The 23,079-nt window shown below is 51.1% G+C and overlaps 1 long non-coding RNA gene across 1 annotated transcript; it reads right to left on the bottom strand.

Annotated features, from left to right (window-relative positions):
- Nucleotides 1–4,597: 4,597 nt before the first annotated feature.
- LOC116667371 lies at nucleotides 4,598–22,158 on the bottom strand. Its single transcript, XR_004324260.1, has 3 exons — nucleotides 22,128–22,158; nucleotides 21,255–21,260; nucleotides 4,598–4,656 (listed from the first exon to the last, which is right to left on the bottom strand). It is a non-coding gene; the product is annotated as an uncharacterized LOC116667371 (long non-coding RNA).
- Between the last annotated feature and the right edge of the window lie 921 nt (nucleotides 22,159–23,079).

Consider the following 23,079-nt stretch of genomic DNA (forward strand, 5'->3'; position numbering starts at 1 on the left):
GGTCCTCGCACTTGTTAGCATGTGAAGCTACGGAGCCCATAAAAACTGGCCACGTTCCGCCTTGTGGCCTCTCTCGCTGAGACGGCCTGCACTTTCTCTGTGGAGTGTGTACCTACCTTTACTTTAATCTGAGCACCCAATCCCACACCTCGTGGCCTTTCTCTTCCTTCTGAAACAGCCTGCACTCTGTGCAGTATGTATCTCTCTAAATACATCTACCTTTACTCAACTGTGGCTCACTCTTGAATTCTTTTCTGCGTGAAGCCAAGAATCCACACTCGGTGGGGCACGTCCCAGGGACTCCACCCAGACCTGGTACATGGCCCTCCTCATGCCCCATGTCTGTTTTTCCTGCATCAGGTAGGCAATTCAGCCTTCAAAAGCATTGCCAATATAAACAAACTCTTCCCTATCTGGACTGCTCAGTGGCCCCTATAGTTTTGGGGACCAGATTGCCCCACAGATTGTGCCTTTCCCCTTTGTCCCACTTGGGCTTGATCTTTTCTAAATGATCACCGGGGTCGTGTCCTCCAGCCTCATCGCAGATGCAAACACACACGGTAGCACTCTGCACTCTGCGTGTGCTCTCCTGATAATCCCGCGGCCCCCACTGCCCTCTGGCCTGTATTTCCTGGGCCACGTGGCTGCTCAGATTGTCCCTGCCCCTTGACAAAGCCCAGGTGGGTCCCTAGAGCCCTGCTCTTGGAACTATAGGTCCTTACTGACATTTCTCTCCAATTACATTTCTCCGAATACAGTCTGCCAGGGGGTAAAAAAAGCTCCGTTGGACTTTTGGAACCCAGAATGACTTAGTTTGGGATTCACACTAGAGGCAGGGAGGTAAGTTTCAAGCACACAGGTGAGTTTCACTGCTGCAGTTTCCCCTACAGGACCCATGACGACTTGACAGGCGTAACTCATCCCGTTGCTGTCATTTCCTGGTTTCCTCCAGCTCCAACCATGGTCCAGGCTAGAGTTCTCTTTCTCCCTCAGCCCACTCAGCTCCCTAATCGAGATAGGAAACCCTTTCAGTCTCGGCCTTCCAGGAAGCCTCCACTGTTCTCCAAGGAATTCCCTGCAGCTGAGCCACGGAGGTGGAGCTAAGAGGCTGGGACTTTCCCTTTGGGAGAGCTGCTTGTGTTCCTAGGAATTCTGTTTAGCCTTTCCCTCAACTCAGAGCTCACTTTGATGCCCCAGCGTGGAGATAAGAGATGTAGGACCGTACCGCTCAAACCAGGGTGAACAAAAGATTAAACCAGGGTGAACAAAAGATTAACCCAGAGAACTTGCTAAATAGACAGATGATTGGGCCCCATGTCCAGAGATGCTGATGCGCTATGTCTGGGAGAGGGGCCCAGGGATCTGCATTTTTAACAAGCTCCTCAAGTGAGTCTGACATACATGTTCCATAGGCCCCACACTGAGAAATGCTGATTTAGGACCAGAGAGAAAAAGCATTACACATGCTTCCCCGTTACCTGCTGTATTAACACTGCCTTTTGTTTTCTGCATTTCTGGTGCTTTGCCATCTGGGGCTTTGTTGATCCACCCCTCCCAGAGTTAGCCAATTCCCAGAGAGGCTAAGCAGCTCAGCCTCCAGCTTGCCTTTCAAATGCAAACCAGCCAGTCCAGAGCCCACACCCCAACCACACCATCCCCCTGCCCTCATCACCCAGGGCCAGGTACCAGACAGCTAGGGACAGCTCTGAACCCCAGAGCCTGGAAGTGATTCAGACCAGCCAGTCCCGAGCCTGTCGACCCTGTCTTGCCTGTTCCTTCTGCGGGAACCACAGTAAATGCTTGTGCCCATGTGTCCCCCCTCCCTCTGCCTCCTGACCAGTCGGGTGCTTCCCCAGGTGCCCCTGGTCCCCCAGGACATGGCCTGTCCCCTCCTTTAGGGGTTGTGAGTAACGAGCTCTCTCTTCAAAGGTGATCATCTCCTGACCTGCTGGCCTTATTATGTCTCAAATTTTCTATTCATACATTGTATGTTTAAACACCTGCAGCTTGAATTCTGGATGGAGAGAGAAGGCATGAGCATAAGAAGATAACCAAGAATAAAAGGAAATGGCCAAAGACGCAAATAAATAGTTGGGAAAATCAGAGCTAAAGGGATCTGGGAGATGTGATGTCACCGTATCTGGGGAGAAGGGACAGTTTCAGGGAGCAGGCACACCTGAACAGTGTTTGAAAGGAGCATGAGACTGACTGCACTGGCCCACGGTCCCTGGCATTGACTCTGGGCTGGGCGCTGTTCCACGGTCTTCATATGCAGTGGTCCCCTTGGGCCCCCAGCAACCACGTAAGAGTTTCCTCCTCAAGGGGCAGCACCTGGGGGTGGTGAAGAGCAGGGCCACCTGAGTTGCGAGCCCAGCTTTGTCCCTCACTGGTCACGAGACTGTCAGCGAGTAACCTGGTAGCTTCTCTGGTCCTTCCGGGTCCTCATCCACAAAATGGGGATCACAGGACCCTTCTCAGGAGGTGGCTGTGATGATGAAATGTGGTCATACCCCTCAGCATTTGGAATGGTGCCTAGTTCTTAGCAATGTTCGATCAACGTTTCTTATTAACCCATTTTACTCATGGGAAGATTGAGGCAGAAGTAGATTTAAGTCACTTGCCCCAAACCACTCAGTGTTGGAACTAGCTCATTCTAACCACGGAGCTTTTATTTTGAACCCCTGGAGAAGGATGCAGTCGTTTGTGTTTACGTTTACTACTGTATAATTTTTTTTTGGTCAGCCTCCCACACACGATATTCACCCTGATAAATATTTGTTAAATAAATGAAGGAGGGTTTTTTTATCCCAAAGGAAATGAGGTGGCTCAGGACTGAGGAACAGGAATGCTCATGAAGGATTTTTAAGAAAAAGAGAGCAGAACAGTATGGCCGGGTGAGTAGGTCGAGGGGAGGAAGGTTGGCCCCACGTGGAGCTGTGCAGCTTCCCATGGCCCGTGGGCTGTGGTGCCTGTGGGCTTTTCAGGTGGCCACCAACATCAGTGAGGCGTCTTCTAACCTGGCCACGCGGTGGAGGGTGCACTGAACAGGCAGAGACTGGAAACTGAGTAAGCTCTCAGGCGGGGAGCTACGTGGCGTCACTGGAAACAGACAAGACAGGCAAGAGACTTTCTGAAGACAAAGGGACAGTCCCTGGTGAGTGGTGGGAATCTGAAGACGCCATAGAGGGGAGGGTCTTAGGCATGACCCTCTATTTCCTAAATGTTCATTCACTTACACATAATGGAATTTCTCTTTTCTTCCACTTTTTTCTCATAATTTAAGCTTAGCGATGGCTTCACTTCAAGGTGCAGCACACGCTAACATACTAGTTTTCAGAAATTCACATCCTTACTTGGTCATGGTTCTAAACCAAAGACCCTTAAAGAACACAGTTTTCTCTCATTCTTAAGCCTGTTGTAACTAACACAAACCGATCAAGTCATCAGAATTTGCAAAGGACCTTTTTGGCGCAGTTAGCCCAAGTTGCAATCATCTAGGGTTTATGTGTTAATATTTTGGAAGCAGAAGTAAACTTCGAGAGGACAGCTAATCCAACACTTCTTTCCATCAAAGCCAAGAACAGGCGAGGGCCGCATCACTTGTTTGGCAGAGAAAGAGAAGCAGGCTCCCAGCTGCTTACCAACCACTTCAGCAACTTCTTTTTAGCAAGAAAAAGAATGGTTAAAAGAAAATACAAGATTCAAGAAAAGCTGAAGGTTGGTGGTCAACAGAGTCATGAGGAGATGATAATTGATGACGGTGGTGCTTCCTTTACTCCCTCACGATGATTTACCAGATGCCCCTGGGCTCCAGACACTGGAGTGGGTACCCGTGATGAGCAGAGCATTCAAAGCCTTAGTTCTCGTGAGGCGTGTTCTCCAGTGGGGGAGGCGGAGTTCCTGTTCTCCCACACCCATACGTGTGCACACACAAACCACAAATGTCACGTGGTAGGTGCTAACCACACATAAACTGAGAAGTGCTATGAAGATGGTGACAATGAAGACAGGATGAAAAAGTTGGGAGAAAATTCTAAGGCAGTACCCCTTATGCAGAAATGTGCTCTTCCAGCTCAGAGCGCCCCCACTCTGTCCCTGGGTCATCCTGAAGGTCATGGTGGGGGTGGCAGCGGCTCTCAGTGGGCCTGCCGGGGACCTGCAGGGGGCTACGGGCCTCACGTGGAAGGGCCTTTCTCCTGTCTTTGTTTATGTCCCTAAGGTCTCAGAGTCCTTGTTGTAGGATGGCTCTGCGATGCAGAGCAGACCACCAACTGTGCATAGACAAGATTCCTGCCGTGTATGAAGACTTCCCAGCAGTAAACTCTGTGATTCCATGATGGGGAGAGAAATCACTGTGGCAATTTTAAAACAGAGCCCTGTTAACTGAGCCAGACCCCATGGGCCCTTCTCAGGGCAGACCCCTCCCCATATCCTCTGCTGCAGCTCCTCTCCGCAGAACCCCAGATCATAGTATCTCCTGTATATTTCTTGAGTTTTTCAGATGCTAAAACCACCACCAAGGGGAAGACATGAACTACTTGATGATTGACAGCATGTGGCCCCCAGACCTTCTGGCACCTAGTGGGTGACAATGTTGACGCCCTGTTCCCTCCACATCAACCAGTCAGAGGGCTGTGCACGAGCTGATCACACACCCTGAGACCCCCCTCCCTTACCTGCCTTTATATATGCTTTGCTGGCACCCAGCAGGGTGTTCAGGGCTTTTGAGCACTAGCTCCTTGGCCTCCTCGCTTGGTGCCCCGCACTCTCCTTCACCACACCCTGGTGTCGGTAGATTGGCTTTACTGTGTGCGGGTGAGCGGACCCAAGTTTAGTTCAGTAACAGCCCAGTATTTTTCAGTACTTCTCCCACTGCCAGGAGGAGCCCCTCCTCCCCCCTGCCCCTTGAATACGGGCTGTGGGACTCCTTGGCCACTGGAGAATTGTCGACATAGCCCTGCTGCTGTTCCCGGACCCAGGCCTTAGGAAGCTGGTAGCTGCCGTTTCCTGTATCCTGGAACCAGCCATCATCACGGGAGGGGTAACGTAATCCACGGAGAGGACACCTGTAATTGTTCCGGCTGCTGGCCCAGCCACAGCAGCAGCCACCCCCAGTGCGGAGGAGGTGAGCCCTCAAAGGACTGCAGTCCGGCCTCGGTCAGCCGGCCTTTGCCCACGGAGCAGAGAGGAGCAAAGACCTCCAGGGTGAGACTGGTCAGCCCACGCTCCATCCACGCGAACCTGAGCCTCACTGTTCCCAGCGCACAAACGCAGACCCCAGGAGCTCCCCCAGAAGGCTGTGAAGATGAGATCAGCCAGTGTATTTGAACATGCTAAAGCCCTATGCTTCTGTATTCATTAATTCATTCCTTTATTTCTATTCCTATCATTTCTGCCTCCCTGGGTGAATTTCTTAAGAGCAAGAGTGTTGTTTTTGTGTCCCCATCTCCTGTCCCCACGCAGGTGGTCTCGTGTCCCACGTGACACTCAGAGCTCTCTGCACGTGGACTAAACTTGACACTCAGCCCAGGAATCCAGGGACACTCTCCTCCACTCCCGCCCGGACTCCTCCGGCCCCCCACGTCCCCCATCCGGCTCTCCCGTCCCCCCAGGGCTCCCCCTCCCCCTGCCCCCCTTTGAAGCCCACAGACGAGCACGCCCCTCCAGAAAGGGAACCAGAGGCATTGTCCATGCAAACGGCCAGGGAAGGGCGCTCGATCCTGCGTGTGGTTTAGCCCCCGGAGTGAGCGCGGAGCAGCGGGTGGCTGCGGACACGGCGGGAGGCGGGGCAGCTGGAAGAAACGACGCCGGGGGGGGGGGGGGGGGGGGCAGGCTGCCACTCGGAGAGTGCCACCTTGCCGGAGGCCCTCCTCCTGTCTGCCCATCGCCCCAGCCCCCACCGGCCGGGCCCTGCACTGGGACAGCAGCTGGCATTTCTTCACAGAAGGGCCAAAGCTTCTGGTGGACTCTCCCTCCACTGGCTGTTAGGGGCCCCCACCCTTCAGGGGCTCCCCAACCAGCTGTCAGTTTACTCCAGACGGTGACGTGCCTGCCTGATGCCTTTGTAAATGCTTGGCCTCGCCAGTGCCTCAGTTGGTCCTGTGATAATCCCGAGGCAGAGGCCCGGGGAGGCTGAGGAGGCTGCTGAGGTGTGTGAGGTGTCTGAGGTGTGCACAGCAAACAGCAGGGTGCCGGTGGGAGACCGGAGGGCGCCTCGTGCATCCCTGGGGAGCACCGCACCCAAGGCCTGCCGAGTCACATGACCTTGAGCCCCACGTTCTTCCAGAGCCCTCTAGTCAAGACCAGCTTCAGAGCAGCTCCAGGGGAGCCTCCAAGAGCATCTTTAAATAGCCATCCTCTCAGCCCATCTTCCTGGCCGGTTCCAGAACCCAGATGCCCTGGGATCCCCCCACCACTGCATCCAGGGCCTGGGGGCTGTGGCTTGGTTTCCTGGGCCTTCCTCCTGTGGGAAGACCCCTGGGGGGCCCCCTGAACCCTCTCCCATCCTCCTAAATGCCACAGAGGGCCCCAGTCTGAGCCTGAAATAGATGCACATAAAGCAGATTTCTGTCCCCAACCCCTGTTTGTGACCTTCTATACACAAAGTATTCTTTAAAAGGGCACAAAATATGGCTATTTCTGAAAAGTTCCAGTAAATCCCTGAAAGCTTCACACAGTGGCCATTCCCAGAATAAAAGGGAAGCAATAAAGCTCTAAACATTTATTTTAGGCTCTGTGATTTCAAAAGCTGCACACGCAGGTGTGGGAACAGCCCCGCAGTTAAACTAGAGGCTCTGCCAGGAGCAAGGTGCACCTGCTCGGGGCTCGATTCTCAGGGTGGGTGGCAGTCTCCACGATGCAAACCCATCACAGAAAAGGATATGGAGAATCAGCAGGGTCCCCAACAGCATGGCCACTCCCAAGCCCAGGGCGGCAAGGAAGTGCAGGGAAGGGTTTCTTGGTGGCCTCTGCTCTGCAAGCCTTCTGGTGGCTCCCATCTGCCTCTTTTTTTTTTTTTTTTAATTGTGATAAAACACACATAATGTAAAATTTACCATCTTAACCCTTTTTGTGTGCGGGTCAGTGGTATTAAGGACATGCACGTGTTGTGCAACCATCACCACTAGGCATCTCCAGATCTCTTTTCATCTTGTAAAATTGAAGCTCTGTCCCCATTTAACAAAAGCTCCTCACTTGCCCCTCCCCCAGTTCCTGGCAACCACCATTCCACTTTCCGTCTCTGTGAATGTGACTCCTCTAGGCACCTCCGGTAAGTGCAATCACATGGCACATGTCCTTTTGTGACTGGCTTATTTCACTCAGCATAATGTCCTCTGGGTTCATCCATGCTGCAGCACATGTCAGAATTTCCTTCCTGTTTAAGGCTGAATAATATTCCATTATATGGATACGCCACATTTTGTTTGTCTACTAATCCATCGATAGACACTCAGCTTGCTTCCATCTTTTGGCTACTGTGAATAATACTACTATGAACATTGGGTGTATACCTGGAGGAAACTCTAACTCGAAAAGACACATGCACCCCAATGTTCATAGCAGCACTATTTACAAGAGCCAAGACATGGAAGCAACCTAAATGTCCAACAGATGACTCGATAAAGAAGCTGTGGTATATTTATACAATGGAATACCACTCAGCCATAAAAAAGAATAAAATAATGCCAATTGCAGCAACATGGGTGGACCTAGAGATTGTCATTCTAAGTGAAGTTAAGCCAGAAAGAGAAAGAAAAATACCATAAGATATCACTTATATGTATAATCTTAAAAAGAAAAAAGAGTAAAGGACACTGAACTCATCTACAAAACAGAAACAGACTCGCAGACATTGTAAACAATCTTATGGTTACTGGGGAAAGGGGGTGGGAAGGAATAAATTTGGGAGTTTGAGATTTATAAATGTTAGCTATTATATATAACATAGATTTTAAAAATGTTTCTGCTATATAGTACAGGTAACTATGTTCAATATCTTTTAATAACCTTTAATGAAGAAAATATGAAAACAAATATATGTATGTATATGCATGGCTGGGACATTGTGCTGTGCACCAGAAATTGACACACTGTAACTGACTGTACTTCAATTTAAGAAAAAAAAGGGTATACAAATATCTCTAGACCCCATTTTCAATTCTTTTGGGTACACACCCAGAAATGGTATTGCTGGATCATGTGATAATTCTATGTTTAATTTTCTGAAGACTCACCATACTGTTTTCCAAAGTGGCTGCACCATTTTACTTTCCCACCAGTGAAGCACCGAAGCTTCAGTCTCTCCTCGTCCTGCCAACACTTGTCACTTTCTGCTTTTTGATGGTAGTCATCCCGATCTGCATGTGGTGGTCCCATAAGTCTCTTTTTAACTGTGAAACGTTTAAGTTGTATCAAATATTAGAGTGGAATTCCCAGTGTTAAGAAAACTACACCTGTTTAACAGTTTGTGGTCTACAGAGACTTTAAGAGACATTATCTGATTTGATGTTTATAATACCATAAGAAAAAGTTTTGTTGTCCCATTTTACACATGAGGAGACTGAGGATCACTGAAGAGAACTAAGGTAGGTGACACTGCTGAGACTCAAATCCTTTCTTTTCATGTTTCTTACAGGAGGGCATTATTGCCATTTTGACAGGTTTTAAAGTCATTTGCCAGTGTGAGAGTCTCACTATACCTGAATGTCAGCCTCAGAGATCTCAGGCTTCAGTTCCTGCTTCTGCCCCTCACCTCTGAGCTCACTTCTGTCCTCCTGTCCAGGCCCACAGCCCTTCCCTGGACCATGGAGACAGCTGCGAAGTAACTGGGCACTCCGGCCTCAGAGGAGGCAGAGGGGTTGGAGTCCAGCTCTGACTTACTAGCTATGTGGCCTCAAATGTGGTTTTGACCACTCTGTTCATCTGTCCCCTCAGCAGTGGGACTGGGGTTGTCAAGGCTCTGGGGAAGGGCACGTGAGTAAGGTCCCCCCCGGTGTCCTGGCCTGGCCTGTAAGGTTGTGGGTACCTCTGCCCACCTCCCGCCAGGCTCTCCTCCACCGCACCCACCGGGGACCGCCCCACCAGGAACCGCCCGGCATCGCCCTGCCGCAGAAACCACACTCTCGGGTAGACTTTGGCCCCTGCTTGTCGGGCATCGGCCTCGAGGCAAACTGTGCTACGCTGGCACAGTCTACGCCCGCCTGGTGACTGTTCTCCGTCCCCTCCCATCCTCACACCCGGAAGCCCCAGTAACTCACAGCAAGGCCTCTGCCGCCACACTCCCCCGTCCGTGCCCGTAGACATCAGTGCACAGCAGGACAGAGCAAAGCCCCTCACTTTGGGGCGTAGCAACTGTGTGCCCCGGAGCAGGACACTCAGCCTTCACAAGATTCATGGCGAGCAGAAGACGCAAAGTTGTGAGAGGACTTTGTACTTTGTAAAACCATACTCAAGTCTCAGTTATTACTACAGACGTTGCAGCTTTCATCTCCTTGCACGTAACATTGTTTTCCCTGGATCATAAATTCCTGTAAAGGGCCATGTGCCTTGTACAGTAACTAACTGAACCCTCATAAGTAGTTGATAGATATTTTCTGTGATGCTGGCCACATATAGGGAAACTTACAACACGGGCCCTATAGACGGTCAGCTTTTATTTTTCACGGTGTATAGAATACAAATATCCAGAACCACGTGCATTTGATCCCATAAGCACCCTTAGACAGGCAGAGTGTACACATTCACTGTTAAATCTGATTCTCTAAGCAGGTGTCTATAAAGGCATCGGGGCCATACATGATTTTATAGATGCTTCCCCCAAAGATCCTGGCCTGGAAGTGTCGACTTTGGGTTTTTTCCCCGCTGGCGGGGGGGCCGGGGCCCTCCTGGGTGGGGGCCCTCCCCGGGGACAGTGAGTCCAGCGTGCTGGCGGCCAGCGGGTCAGGGCTGCGGGCCCGGCCCCGATAGCACGTGCTGGACGGCTGCCCGCCCGCCTGCTGCTCACTCTTATCAGGAGCAACTGGTACCTCTCTCCCCACATAAACAATCAGGGAGAGGGAAGGAGAAAGCCTCAAATATTTGCTTTCCTTTACAAGACCACCTACAAAATGTTGTTGAGACCCCACAGGCAAAATAATCTGTCACGATTTCAGCGCCCGGGGAATGTAAACACCTAGGGTGGGGGGCGGGGAGCGGCCTGGGCCCAGGTGTCCTCACGGGGCTCCCAGAGGGGCGGGGGCCATCTGCCCCGACTTTGCATCCTCTCCTCCCTTTCCTTTTCCTTTGTGAAGTTCCCTACCAACACCAGTTTGGGTTAGAGATTGTTCTCGTGAACCCATGAAAAGGTTGTTTTTACTACGAAGATGGGATCCCCTTTCCTTTCCTTTAAGGGACACCTGTACCAAAGTGATGGCCCATGGGGGCTACATGGGCTGGCAGAGGTGGGAAGTCACAGGGCCTCAGCATCCATGGCCCCCTGGCCCGAAGCAGTGGCGGGTGATGAGCAGAGGTGGGTGACGGCCCCAGAGCCATGTGAACCTGAGCTCACCTCGGCCTGCACTCGGGGTTCCCTTCACCGCGGAGACTCCCAGGGGGAGAAGAGTCACTGGAAACTATTTTGAAACGTGTCTGTTTTCACTGTCATCCACGGCACTTCCCTCTGGCTCCCTGGCGGGGAGAGCGGGAGGCCTGGGAGTGATGCGGTGCATGGAGTAGGGCAAGGCCCTCAGACCTGGGGGCCTTGGTTCCTGCCCACTTTGAAGTGAGGTGAGGGGAGATCTCACTGTTTCTCTCCACCTCGTCCCTGCAGAAGTCACAGAGAGTGTTTGCTGAGGGAACGTTGCAAATGTTAACACTCTTCTCATCTTGATGTTTTTCTGAAGTGCCCATTGGCATTTGCAAGGGGAGGATGAAGAGAAGGGCCCTCCATTCCGAGCCTATGTGGCCCCCACCCCTGCCCTGCAGACCCCCCTGCAGTGGGGGCGAGCATCCCGGCCTCCTGGCTGTCAAGTCCGGGGTTGGGGAAAGGGGAATCTCTCGGCACATAAACCCAAAGCGGGGCCATGGACAGCACTGAGCAAAATCCTCCCTGGCCTTTTGGGGCAACTCCGCTCTCTGCCCTCCTGCCTTAGATCCGGAGCCCTGAGCAACCTCTTCCTCCAGAGGCTTCCCAGCACCTGCCATGGAAGTGGCCTTTGGCTGAGAGCATCCCACCACCTGCTCTGCTCAGGGACATCTGCCCTACTGGCCACCTTGGGACCTAAGAGCTTTATCTGAGGTGGCAGAGGCCCTGTCTCCTCCCCTCCCCTCACAGCCCTGTGAGATGGGCAGGAAACAAGTGTCATTACCTCTGAGCCTCAGTGTCTCAATCATTAAAACAGAAACTAAGTTAAGTTAAATTATGGTGAAACTCCTTTAGAGTAGGTTCTGAGAACTAATGACAACGTGGGAAAAGCTCTTAGCCGTGTCTGGCACATACTGAGTACTTGGTGTTACCAAAACCACCCCCCCTCCAAAACAACAAAAAACCCAGCCAATCAAACAAATCAACAAAAAGCAGTTGCAGATCTCAGAATTTTTAAGGGACCTTGCTCTGAAGTCAGTCCTTTACCAGCTCACCATCTCCACAGAGCACTTAGGGGTTTGTTTGGGTTTTATCCCTAAATCTAAACTCTGGGTTTGCTTTTAAGTTGTCAAGAATAGTATAAAGATCTGGGATATGACTGGAATACAGTCTGCTGAGATTCCAGACCCACTTCCCTTTCTCCCAAGGCAGGTGACTCCCCTGTGCGCCAGCCCCACCCCCACGCCAAGGCCCAGCAGTGTTACCAGCTGAGGCTGAGACACAGGAGACACTGCCGGGCACCTGGCAGGGCTGAATACAGTCTGAACACTACTCCCTCACACTGCTAGCCTCACACTGCTAGGCTGGCCTGAGTTCGCTTCCCCAAGCTCAGCCTGGGGAGGATGTGCGTGCCCTCCTTGGACAAGGAGAGCTCCCCTGCCAGTCACACAGCCATTGCTTGGACCCCCCAGTGGACCAGCCACGCCAGATACCAGATACGCAGCTCCAGAGGCTTATCTTGAGCCCACACCACTGTCTTCCCTCACCTGAACTTCTGCTCTGCGTGTGGGCTCATCACATAGTCAGAGACCTCCCTTACTTCTAGAATAAAGCCCAGACTCCTCAGTAAGCCTTCAGGCCCTGCAGCCCTCACCAAATGTGTATGCTGCTTCCACCTTGGGGCTTTTGTAGACATGGTTCCTACCTTCTAGAAGGTTCTTTGCCCTCCCAACTGCCCACTCTGCCCCTGGCATAGTTACCTTCCCTTGATCTGCTGGATTGCAGCTCAGCCTCATTTAAGAAAGCTTTCCCCAGCCTCCCAGACAGGGTCAGCCTTGATACACATCTGCGGTCTTCCCCGTGGGCTGCGTCAGTCTGTGAATCCGTACTGCTCTGCTGGCTTGAGTGCTTGACAGCTGCCCATCCCCAGCGCTCTGCCGGGGCACACGGCATGGGGCGCGTCCTGCTGCCCAGGACCAAGCACAGGGCGGTACAGGGTGGGCGCTGCGCCCTTCAGGAAAGACGGTACTGTTTACAAGAGTGTGTTACAGCAGTGGGGCCGGGGGAGGTTGCCCAGCATCCCAGCCCTCACCTCCTCAGCTGCAGGACGGAGAGACGGTGAAGGTCATCTCTCCCTCATGCTGTGAAATTGAGAGAATTAATAGTTTAAAGCATTTATGACTGAGTAGTAGTCCACTCTGTGTGTGTGTGTGTGTGTGTGTGTGTGTGTGTGTGTGTGTATCTACCTCATATCTTCTTTATCCATTCATTTGTTTTGGACACTTAAGTTTCTTCCATATCTTGGCAACTGAAAATAAATCTTGCCATTTGCAACAACATGGATGAACTTGAAGAGTATTATGAGAGAGTATTCACTAAGAGAAGTAAGTCAGAGAAAGGCAAATACTGTATAATATCACTTATATGTGGAATCTAAAAAAATAAGCTGGTGAAGATAACAAAACAGAAGCAGACTCACAGATACAGAGGACAAACTCGTGTTTACCAAGGTGGGTAGGAAAGAGGTAAGGAGGTAGGTGATTAAGAGGTACAAACTGCACTGTGTATAAAATAAACAAGCTACAAGGAAGTATGGTACAACACGGGGAATACAGCCAGTATTTTATACTAACTATACAAGGAGTATAACCTTTAAAAAATCGTGAATCACTGTGTTGTACATCTGAAACTTACATGCTATTGTACATCAACTATACCTCCATAGAAAAATTAAAACATAAAATTTAACCAAAAATAGTTAAAAGCATTTAAAACAATGCCTGAAACATGGTAAGCACTTCATGATTGTAGGCCGTGATGATGACTGGATTCCCCATGGATTAAAGACCCTCTTGAAAACAGTAAAACTGTAAAGTTTATTGGGAACCTACAAAGTTAGATGTAAAGGTAGCTTTGTTACCTACCTGTGAGGAAAGACTTCTGAAATAAAACTTTAAGAGTAGAAACCATAAGGCAAAAAAGAAAGTTAATTTAATTGCATGAAAATTAAAACTTCTGTGTAACAAAAGACACCAAGTACAAAGTTAAGAGATGAATGCCAGATTAAGATTTAATTTTTTAATGGCTGAAATTGGCAAAGAATGGATATCTAGAATATGCAAAGTCCCCTGTAAGTTTGAATAAACAAAAAGAGACAGGAACCCCCAATGAACAAATAACATACAGAAAAAAAAAAACACAAAACTATCACCAGCATATGCTAAGGGTTCAGACTCACTAGTTATTAGAAAAATATCCAACACTCAGTGAAGCATGTCCACACCGCACTTGTCATCAGATGGGCAGGTGGGGTGAGAAGGTGGATGGAGTGGAGTCTGCGCTGCAGGGGGGTGGAGACCACCACGGAGCCTCTCCACTCCTGTGTCTGTGCCCAGAAGGACCATGCACCCCGGAGGAGGCTCCCACAGCACCAGCCGCAGGCCCAGGGGACAGGGACGGTGGAATCGGCGTGGACGGGAAGCACTGAGCCACCGGGGCAGGCAGTGCAAGGCAAGAAGTGGGTGAGCTCTGGAGAGCTCAGTGGCACCAGCTGTCAGTGCATCCAAAACAAAATGTATATATTTCACAAACCACGTGCAAAGGAAGGGCGCCTGCCTGTGGGAGCAGGAAGTAGGAATGAAAGGGGTGGTCTCAGGGGTGTGAATGGGCCGGGGAATGTGAGCAACTCAGTCCTCCACCCCAGAGATTAGAGAACAGTGAGAGAAGGAGGGGAAAGACTCATTGAACGAGTAGACGTTCCATAGAAGTGACACTGATTACAGTGAAGTGCCCCCTGCTTCCGAAGCCAGGCTCCTGACGCGTGGATGTGGGACTCATCACCATGGCCTCCAGTGTCCCCTGGACTATTACTCACGCACCAGTCCTGGGCAAGCCTCCTGACATCCCTGTGCACCCTCTCGCCCTCACCACCAGTCCCGGCAGTGCCCCGTGGCAGGGCCTGGGCTCCTGGAGGGCTCGCTGTCCAAGTGTCCTCAGCTCCTTGACCAGCCGAGCAGGCTCTCCTGGGCTCCAGACACAGCTCCTTGGCAGGAACCTCTCCCTCCTTCACCAGGCCATCTTTTGCGTGGTTGCAAGTGCACGTTCCACAGAGCTAGTCTCATGCCTGAAACCTCTCAGTGTCTCCTGAGTCGAATTAAAGTCCTCGGCAGAGCCACGTGTCTCAGTCTCAGGCTGCTCAGGCTGCCAGAACAAAACACCACAGGCTGGGGGCTTAACAACAGACACAGTTCTGGAGGCTGGAAGTCCAAAATCAAGGTGCAGGCAGATTCGGTTCTTATTTTTTTTTAATTGAAGTATATAGTCAGTTTCTTGGTAAGACCTCTTCCTGGCTCAAAAATGACTGTCTTACAGTAAACAAACCTATCGGTACTGGGGTGGGAGGGTGGACAGGAGGTGGGAAGAGATAAATTGGGAGTTTGAGATTTGCAAATACTAACTACTATATATAAAATAAACAACAAGATTCTTCTGTAGAGCACAGGGAACTTATACTGATATCTTATAGTAACCTATAATGAAAAAGAATATGAAAAGAAATATATGTATGTATATGTATGACTGAAACATGATACTGTACACCAGAAATGGACACACTGTAAACTGACTATACTTCAATGTTTTTAAAAAAGGGCTGTCTTCACCCTGCATCTTCACATGCTAGAGAGAATGGATATCTTTTCCTCTTCTTAAAAAGCCATTAATCCTGGTCCTTTAATATGAAAAAGAATATATGTATATTCATGTATGACTGAAGCATTATGCTGTACACCACAAACTGATACAACATTGTAAACTGGTTATACTTCAATAAAAATATACATACGAATTTTTAAAAAGCCACTAATCCCATCATATGGGCCCCACCCTCGTGATCTCATCTAAGCCTTATTACCTCCCCAAAGTACCACCTCCAAATACACTGGGGGTTAGGGCTTCAATATATGAATTTGGAGGGACACAAACATTCAGCCCACAATCTGGCACCTTCCTACTCCTCCAAATGTACCCCCAATGCACCCACCCAAACATCTTTCATGCTGGTTCTCCCTCCTTGCCTTTGTGTGTGCTATTCCTTCTAAAGCTGTCTGCCTGGAGAACCTCTCTTTATCCTTCAGGACTGTGGTCTTGCCCCTGCCTCCTTGGGAAGCTTTCCTGGCACTCTCGCAAGGCAGATCTCCCTCTGAGCCATCACTGTGTCTTGGGCACATCTGAGCATCTCACTGTTCGTACGTAGCGCCGGTGCTTGCCCCGGTCATGGACCAGGGCAGTAATTGCTTGGATACTGTCTGCTCCCCTCTTAGATGCAAGCTCTTAGAAGGAAGCAGTTCCTACTGAAAATGGAAGTCCCAGGCCCTCACCTGGAGGTGGGTAGCACTGTGGGAGCTCAGAAGGCACCAGCTGCGGAGAGGAGGGAGTGAATGGTTTGTACCCGTGGCCACCGGAGTGAGCTGAAATCTCTGCTCCTCTGTCTCTTTTGTCAGGAGAGGAAGTCCTTGAGAGCAGGGAGGGTCTTATTTGTCCCTGCACTGCCGGTGCCAAGATGGAAGCTGGCCACAGCAGGCAGGGAGAGCTGTGCCTCCCTCCCTTGTTCTGGCTATTCCAGCATTTCAGCAATTTACTACCACTGATTCTCTGAGATCCTAACGGCCAGGGACAAACTCTGGGAAGGCTGGGCAGGGAGCTCAGATCTACTCCTCAGACAGATGGCTGTGCCAACTTCAGAGGATCAGGCAGGGGGAGCCCCCAACAAAGCCAGGGTTCAGCAGGAGAGGCGGGGGTACCACAGGAAGGCATGGCCCCCTAGTTGGGGGAGCACCTGCACCAGCCAGGGAGGGGCAGCGGGTGTTTGGGTGACTGGGAGAATTAGGAGGGGTCAGCACAGAGCAGACACGACAGGCAAGACGGTGGGACCTTGCATGCCAAGTGACAGTCAGTGCATGTCAAAGTCCCCGCCTTATCCGGGCTCAGATCCTCTGACCAGCCCCTCCGCAGGCCCAGACGCGGAGACATCTGAGCCTGCTCTCTGGCCCCAGGCTGTCCTCAAAAAAAAAAAAAAAAAAGACTAATTAAAAGCAAACAGTTCCCCCTTTCCATCTGCTTTCAGAAAAACCACGCAATCATCTCAAGGACTTAAGCAATCCTTCTCTTCCAAAACCATGGGGAACTCATTCACGACAGCCCTCTTCTTGCTGCTGAATGTGTGGCCTGAATCCTCGTCTGCTGGAGACTTTGAATGATGAACTGATCAGGGCACTGAGCCTGTGGTCCAAGCCCGGGTCCACTGTGCCTCTGTTTCCCAACCCAGAAAGAAGCCATCCACCTGCACTTTCCAGGTGAGGGAAGTGTCCACAGTAACTGCTTGCCACATGAGACTTTGATAGGTGGCTAGTGCAACAGAGGACCTAAGCTTTAATGAAGTTAATTAATTAATAGTTAAATTAATAGTTAATTGATTGGACGGTGCAGCTCTGAGCTCTAACCTGGCTCTGACATTGCGTCCAGTCCCACAAGTACACGCTTTCTCTCATCCTCAGGGCCATTTCCTCCACGGAGGGAGAGTGGGTTATTTATTCTATGGGGGCCTGTTGCGCTAGCAGCTGGGTCAGAAAGGGCAGATGTATGGAAGGAACAGCTCCCCTAGAAAGCAGAAGACAATACTGAAAATGTTGCCCTGGGGCAGCGTTACTACCCCGCAGGCCCACCCCTTCCCTTTCGGAATCCTGCGAAGACACCCTGGTTGTCAGTCAAGGTGGCTCTCGGGCCGACCCAGGCAAGAGCAGCACTTTGATTTACCTTTCCCCTTCTGCGTAGGCCTCCCTCTCAAAATCCAACCCACTCCACCCCTCGCGTCCTCTCTGAGGTCATGCTTGTGCTAGGACTGTGGGCAGATGGCCTCAGGACGGGGAGCTTCCAGGCCGCAGGGATGCCGCGACAGGCGCGGACACCTGGGGGGTGCCCAGCGCTCCAGCAGGCCCGGGCCGGGGCAGGGGAGCCGGTACCGGACAATTGACGGGAACCACAGCAAGAAGGCAGTCACCGTGCCTGCCTGACTCAGCGATCCAGACAAGCAGCCAAGGTAACGGGGCTGAATCCAAATTCCTCGACTCTTGTATCAGAAAGTCCTGCGGGCTGCGCCCTGTTCCCAGAAGCCCGGCTGGCTGGGGACCTCACAGCCCCCACTGTCCTGTCCTAGACAACAGCCGCCCCCAAGGGGAGGGCCGCCGTGAACTTCAGGACCAGCGCCAAAGCACAGCACACCTCGTCCGTGTAAAGTGTGAAGTCCGTGTGAAGTTCACACGCGTGAACTAGTCTGATTAGCCGGGGGCGGGGGTCAGGCCAGCAGCCAGGACTCTCCTGTCCTTCTATACATCAAAACTCCCTCCCTGCACACATTTCTTCTCTTCCAGGTTCTTTAAAAGGAAGAAAGCGCAGCGGTAGCCTCCCTGCTTCACAGGCCAAATGAAACCTGACCCGCGAGCTTCGCAAGTGCTGACTTGCGCAGACAGGGCTTCCGCCCGGGCCGCTGCTCCCACCACCCACCCAGAGCCGGTCCTGGTGCATCTTGTGTCCCCACCTGCACACCTACATGGCGGGCCAGCGCGGGGGCCATGGCTTCGCCCCATCCCCTCTATTCAGTGGAGACTCAGGAAAGGGAAGGAACCCTTGGCCCCCGGAGTGAGCCAGCTGCCCCCCGGCCCAGTGACCGCTGAGGTCTCTGTGTGACTCCTCGTGTCACTCACAGGGGACTCAAAAAGGGACAGAAAAGGGGTTGGGAGGACACTGCCTAGACGCCTAACCACCAGCAGTTTACAACTTTGTTACTCCACTAACCCTGCCCATGCCCTGATTAGATTCAAAACAGAATATATAATACTCCGGCTCAAATTAAAGATTCAAATTGGATTCAGCTATTTCCAAACAGCAATCAAGACTGACCAGCTAGCTGACTCCACCTTGCCAGATCACTATTTTCTGAAGTCTGTTTTTCCTGTAAGACTCACCAGCGTCACCCCCGCTGACTCACTGGCCCGCATTCATCCCGAACTGGTTTTTCCTCATGTCAGTCTTTTCACCGGACCAGGCCTCCTGCTCTGGGAATATCCGTTACTGTTACTGACGCATGAAGACTTCGTTCCTCATGGACCTGCAGTACCAGCCATCACTCTAACGAAGGAATCATGAAAGAGAAGCTGGGGCCAGGGACGGGGGTGTGCAAAGAAGCTGAGATGCAGTCACGGTCCCCTGGGCACAGGGACGATCTGTCCCCTGGGCTTAGGGTCAGGACCGGCTCCAAGCCAGATGAAACCATGGGGCCCCTGGCTTGGAAAGCGGGATGAAAGTGTCACTAAGGGAACTAAAATACAAGGTGCTTTCCCTTCTCCCAGGGTCTCTCTCACCCTGAGGTGGCGGTTTTTATTTGTCATTGAATGTGCTGCGCCAGAGTGGACTTTCACAGGGGCAGGGCCCTGCCTGCTGCTCCACGTGGAGCTCCATGTGACTCCAACTGCCAGCTTTTCTCCGCCTGCCAGTGGGTAGAGGGGCCGGCCCTGGCTAGGAGCAGGAAGGTCCACTGGATGCAGGCCCGCCAGCCTCACCCCACAGACAGGTGACCCCTAGGGCATCGCAGCCTTCGGATGCTTGGATCAGGGCCATGTGAGCCACTCACCAACTGTCCCTGGCCGCCACCAAACTAGCCAAGGTGCTGCCAGCCAGGCAGGCAGACAGCACCACCATGCCACCCCAAGGCGCTGTGCGGTCACACGCCCAGCTGCGTCCCTCCCGGAACCAGCACCCAGGCCCCTGCTGCGGGTGGAGAGGACACAGTGGGTACAGTGGGTAGATGAGTGTGTGACCAGGGACCCACCCCTGGGAGGTGGGAGAGGGCAGAGACAGAACCCTGGAGGAGCCAGCAAGTGCTCCATTGTTCCATTGGATTTAGAATGAAAGCCCAACTTCAAAGATAAAATTCTTAAGAATTTCAAGGCAGAAACTGCAGGGCGATAAACTCCAAGTGAGGGGCCCTTCGGAGCACAGGGCTCTCTCTGTGGCTCACCTGTGAGGCACACAAAGCTCAGAAACAGAATCCCTCTAAAGAAGATGTAGTATATTTATACTGGAACACTACTCTGCCATAAAAATTAATTTAAAAAATGTCATTTGCAGCAATACAGATGGACCTAGAGATGGCCATTCTAAGTGAAGTAAGCCAGAAAAAGAAAGAAAAACACCATATGATATCTCTCATGTGTGGAATCTAAAAAAAAAAAAAAAGACACTGTGAACTCATCTACAAAACAGAGACTCTCAGACTTAGTAAACAATCTTATGGTTATTGGGGAAAGAGGGTGGGAGGGGATAAATTTGGGAGTTTGATATTTACAAATGTTAGCCACTATATATAAAAGTAGATTTTTTTAAAAAAGTTTCTCTTGTATAGCACAGGGAACTATACTCAACATATTGTAATTAATGGAAAAAATACGAAAACGAATATATGTATGTATATGCAAAACTGGGACACTGTGCTGTGCACCAGAAATTGACATTTTGTAATTGACTATACTTCAGTGAAAGAAAACAGAAAGAAAAGAAAAAGAAACAGAATCCCTCAGGCAAGAAAGAAAACAGAAGATTGGTGGGCCTTCCCACTGAGAAAGGAGACTCCCACCAGGAAGGAAATGCGGGCTGCAGCCGTCAGAGTGAGTCATGCACAAGGACTGGGCCATGGCCCCTGAGGTCGGCAGCCCCCAAGGAGAACCCTTTCAGAAGGGGGTTTGTGTAGCAGTTTCCTTTCACTGCTGTAACAAATCACCACAGGGGTACTGGCTGAAAACAACGCAAATGTATTATCATACAGTGCTCGAGATCGGAAGTTGAAAAATGGGTCTCTCTGGACTAGAATCAAGGTGTCAGCAGGGCTCTGTGGCTTCTGGAGGCTCCAGAGAAGAACCTTCATTTCTTTGCCTTTTCCATCTTCTACAGGCCACCCACGTTCCTTGGCTTGTGGCTCCTTCTCCCTTCCTCAAAGCCAGCAACTTCAGGCTCCATCCTCCCCACATCACATCACTCTGACATCTTCACATCTCTTTCTCTTCTGTTTCCAGCATCCACAGTTAAAGGTGAAGGCCTTTGTGATGACACTGGGCCCAAGCATAATCCAGGACAACCCCGCTTTTGAAAGTCAACTTATTAGCAAATTTAATTCCATCTACAACCTTGATCCCCCTTTGCCGTATAACGCACTTGGTCATGAGTTCTGAGGATTAGGATGTGAACATCTTTGGGGAGCCATCAGGTCTTAACAAGTGAGGAAAGGAAGGCTAACTTGCCCTAAGCCAGGGCCCGTGGCTGGTGGGCACACTGTGCAGTGCTGTGGAGAAGCCTGGCACAGAGCTGTCTGAGCCACATGCAGACACCCACAGACAAGTCCTGCGAGGAGCTGAGAATCACCCCCCACCTAGCCAGAAGGACAGTCTAAATCTGGCAAAGCTGACATCGGGCAGGACTTCCTAGAGCGAACCTGGAGTGGAGCAGGCAGGGACTTAGCACCCAGGATGGGCTCAGCCAGGTCCAAAGTACCTCTGGAGGAGGTCTGGGAGCAAAGCTGTGCACTTCAAGGTGGCCTGTAGCTTTGTTCCATCTTTGCAATGTGTAGGTATTGTAAAAAATACACTGAAACCTGGGGTTATGAGTTGGTTCTAGTGACAAAAGAACTTGGCCATCTGAGGTTTATTATACAGTGAATTCGGAAACAGTGGGGTCAAACGGAAGAGCAGGAGGGTTCGTTTTTTGGGGAGACTGGAAAGAGAGAAAAGAGGGAATCAGTCAGTACCAAGGCAGCCATATTAGGATCCTCCGGAAAAAGGAACCCATAGGATGTGTGCGTGTGTGTGTGTGTGTGTGTGTGTGTGTGTGTGTACATAGAGAGAGAGAGAAGGAGACTGATTTATTATAAGGAGTTGGTTCACATGATTATGAAGGCGGCCAACCCCCAAGGTCTGTGGTCGGCAAGCTGGAGGCCCAGGAGAGCTGCCAGCGTAGCCCTTCCAAAAGGCCAGCGGGCCCAAGACCCAGGAAGAGCTGATGTTTCAGTCTGATTCCAAAGGCAGGAAAAAGCTCAAGACCCAGCTTAAAGCAGTCAGCCAGGCCTTGCTTCTTATTAGCAGAAAGGTCAGCCTTCTGGTTTTAGTCAGGCCTTCAGTGGACTGGATGAGACCCACCCTCACTGGGTAGAGCCGTCTGCTCTACCAAGCCCACCTATGCAAATGCTACTCTTATAACCAAGCAGGACCCTGTGGGGCCTTCTGGGTCAGACCCTCCTCCCCCATATCCTCTGAATCTCCCAGATCATAGTATCTCAGGTGTATTTCCTGAGTTTTTCAGATGCTAAAAACCACCACCAAAGGGAAGAAATTAACTACTTGATGATGGAGAGCACGTGGCCCCCAGACCTTCTGGCTCCTAAAAGGTGATGGTGTTGACTCCCTGTTCCCTCCGCATCAACCAATCAGAGGACTGTGCACAAGCTGGTCACAGAACTTGTGACCCCCTCCCTTACCCGGCCTTTAAATATGCTTTGCTGAAACTCTTCAGGGAGTTCGGGGTTTTCTTGGGCCACCCTGTCCTCATCGCTAAGCCCTGCAGTAAACCTTTCTCCGCTCCAGACTCCGACGTTTCAGTTTGTTTGGCCTCATGGTGTGGCAGGCACACGAACTCGCCTTTGGTAGCACTCTCATCCAAATATGCCCTTGCAGACACATCAGAATAATGTTTAACCAATTGATGGGGCGCCCTGTGGCCCAGTCAAGTTGACACATAAAATTAACCATCACAGCGGCCCACGTCCCTGGCCACCGATCAGTGAGAAGCCACCAAGACATCGTCCTTGCAGTTTCCACAGCAGCTAAAGACTCTCAGGAGAAAGGGTGTAGACATTCCATGTTGCCAGTGGGAGCCTTTGCCATGCCACGCCCTGGTGGCTGTGTCCTGACAACCGTCCCCTCCAGACACAAACCCTCATACCCTGACGAGAGCGGGGGACCCAGCCCTCCTCAGTGCCCCTAGACCCTGTGAGCCTCCTCTAACACAGGCCTTAAACACTGCACAGCAACCGCGGTTTGCTTTTATCTTTTCCTGAAGTGTGGGCTCCTTGGGAAGAAGACAGTGGACTCATGGAGGTATTCCCAGGGCCTGGCATACAGCAAATGCTCATAGAATGTTGGCTGGATAATAGTAGCAGAAGTAGTAATGTTATGGATCAGTTTTTTTAAAGGTAAAAACAAGAGGGAAGATATAGCTCAAGTGGTAGAGCACATGCCTAGCATGCACGAGGTCCTGGGTTCAATCCCCAGTACCTCCTCCAAACTTAAATAAATAAACCTTATTACCTCCCCCCAAGAACATTACTCATACAATTACTAGATAAACACAGGTCATGGATTGTATTTCACTCATTAAGGAATAAATAAGACATTCCACCAGTTCCAGGAGCAGAAACA

The sequence above is a fragment of the Camelus ferus genome, chromosome 11 (assembly GCF_009834535.1).
Source record: "Camelus ferus isolate YT-003-E chromosome 11, BCGSAC_Cfer_1.0, whole genome shotgun sequence".
In the NCBI taxonomy this organism is placed as follows: Eukaryota; Metazoa; Chordata; class Mammalia; order Artiodactyla; family Camelidae; genus Camelus; species Camelus ferus.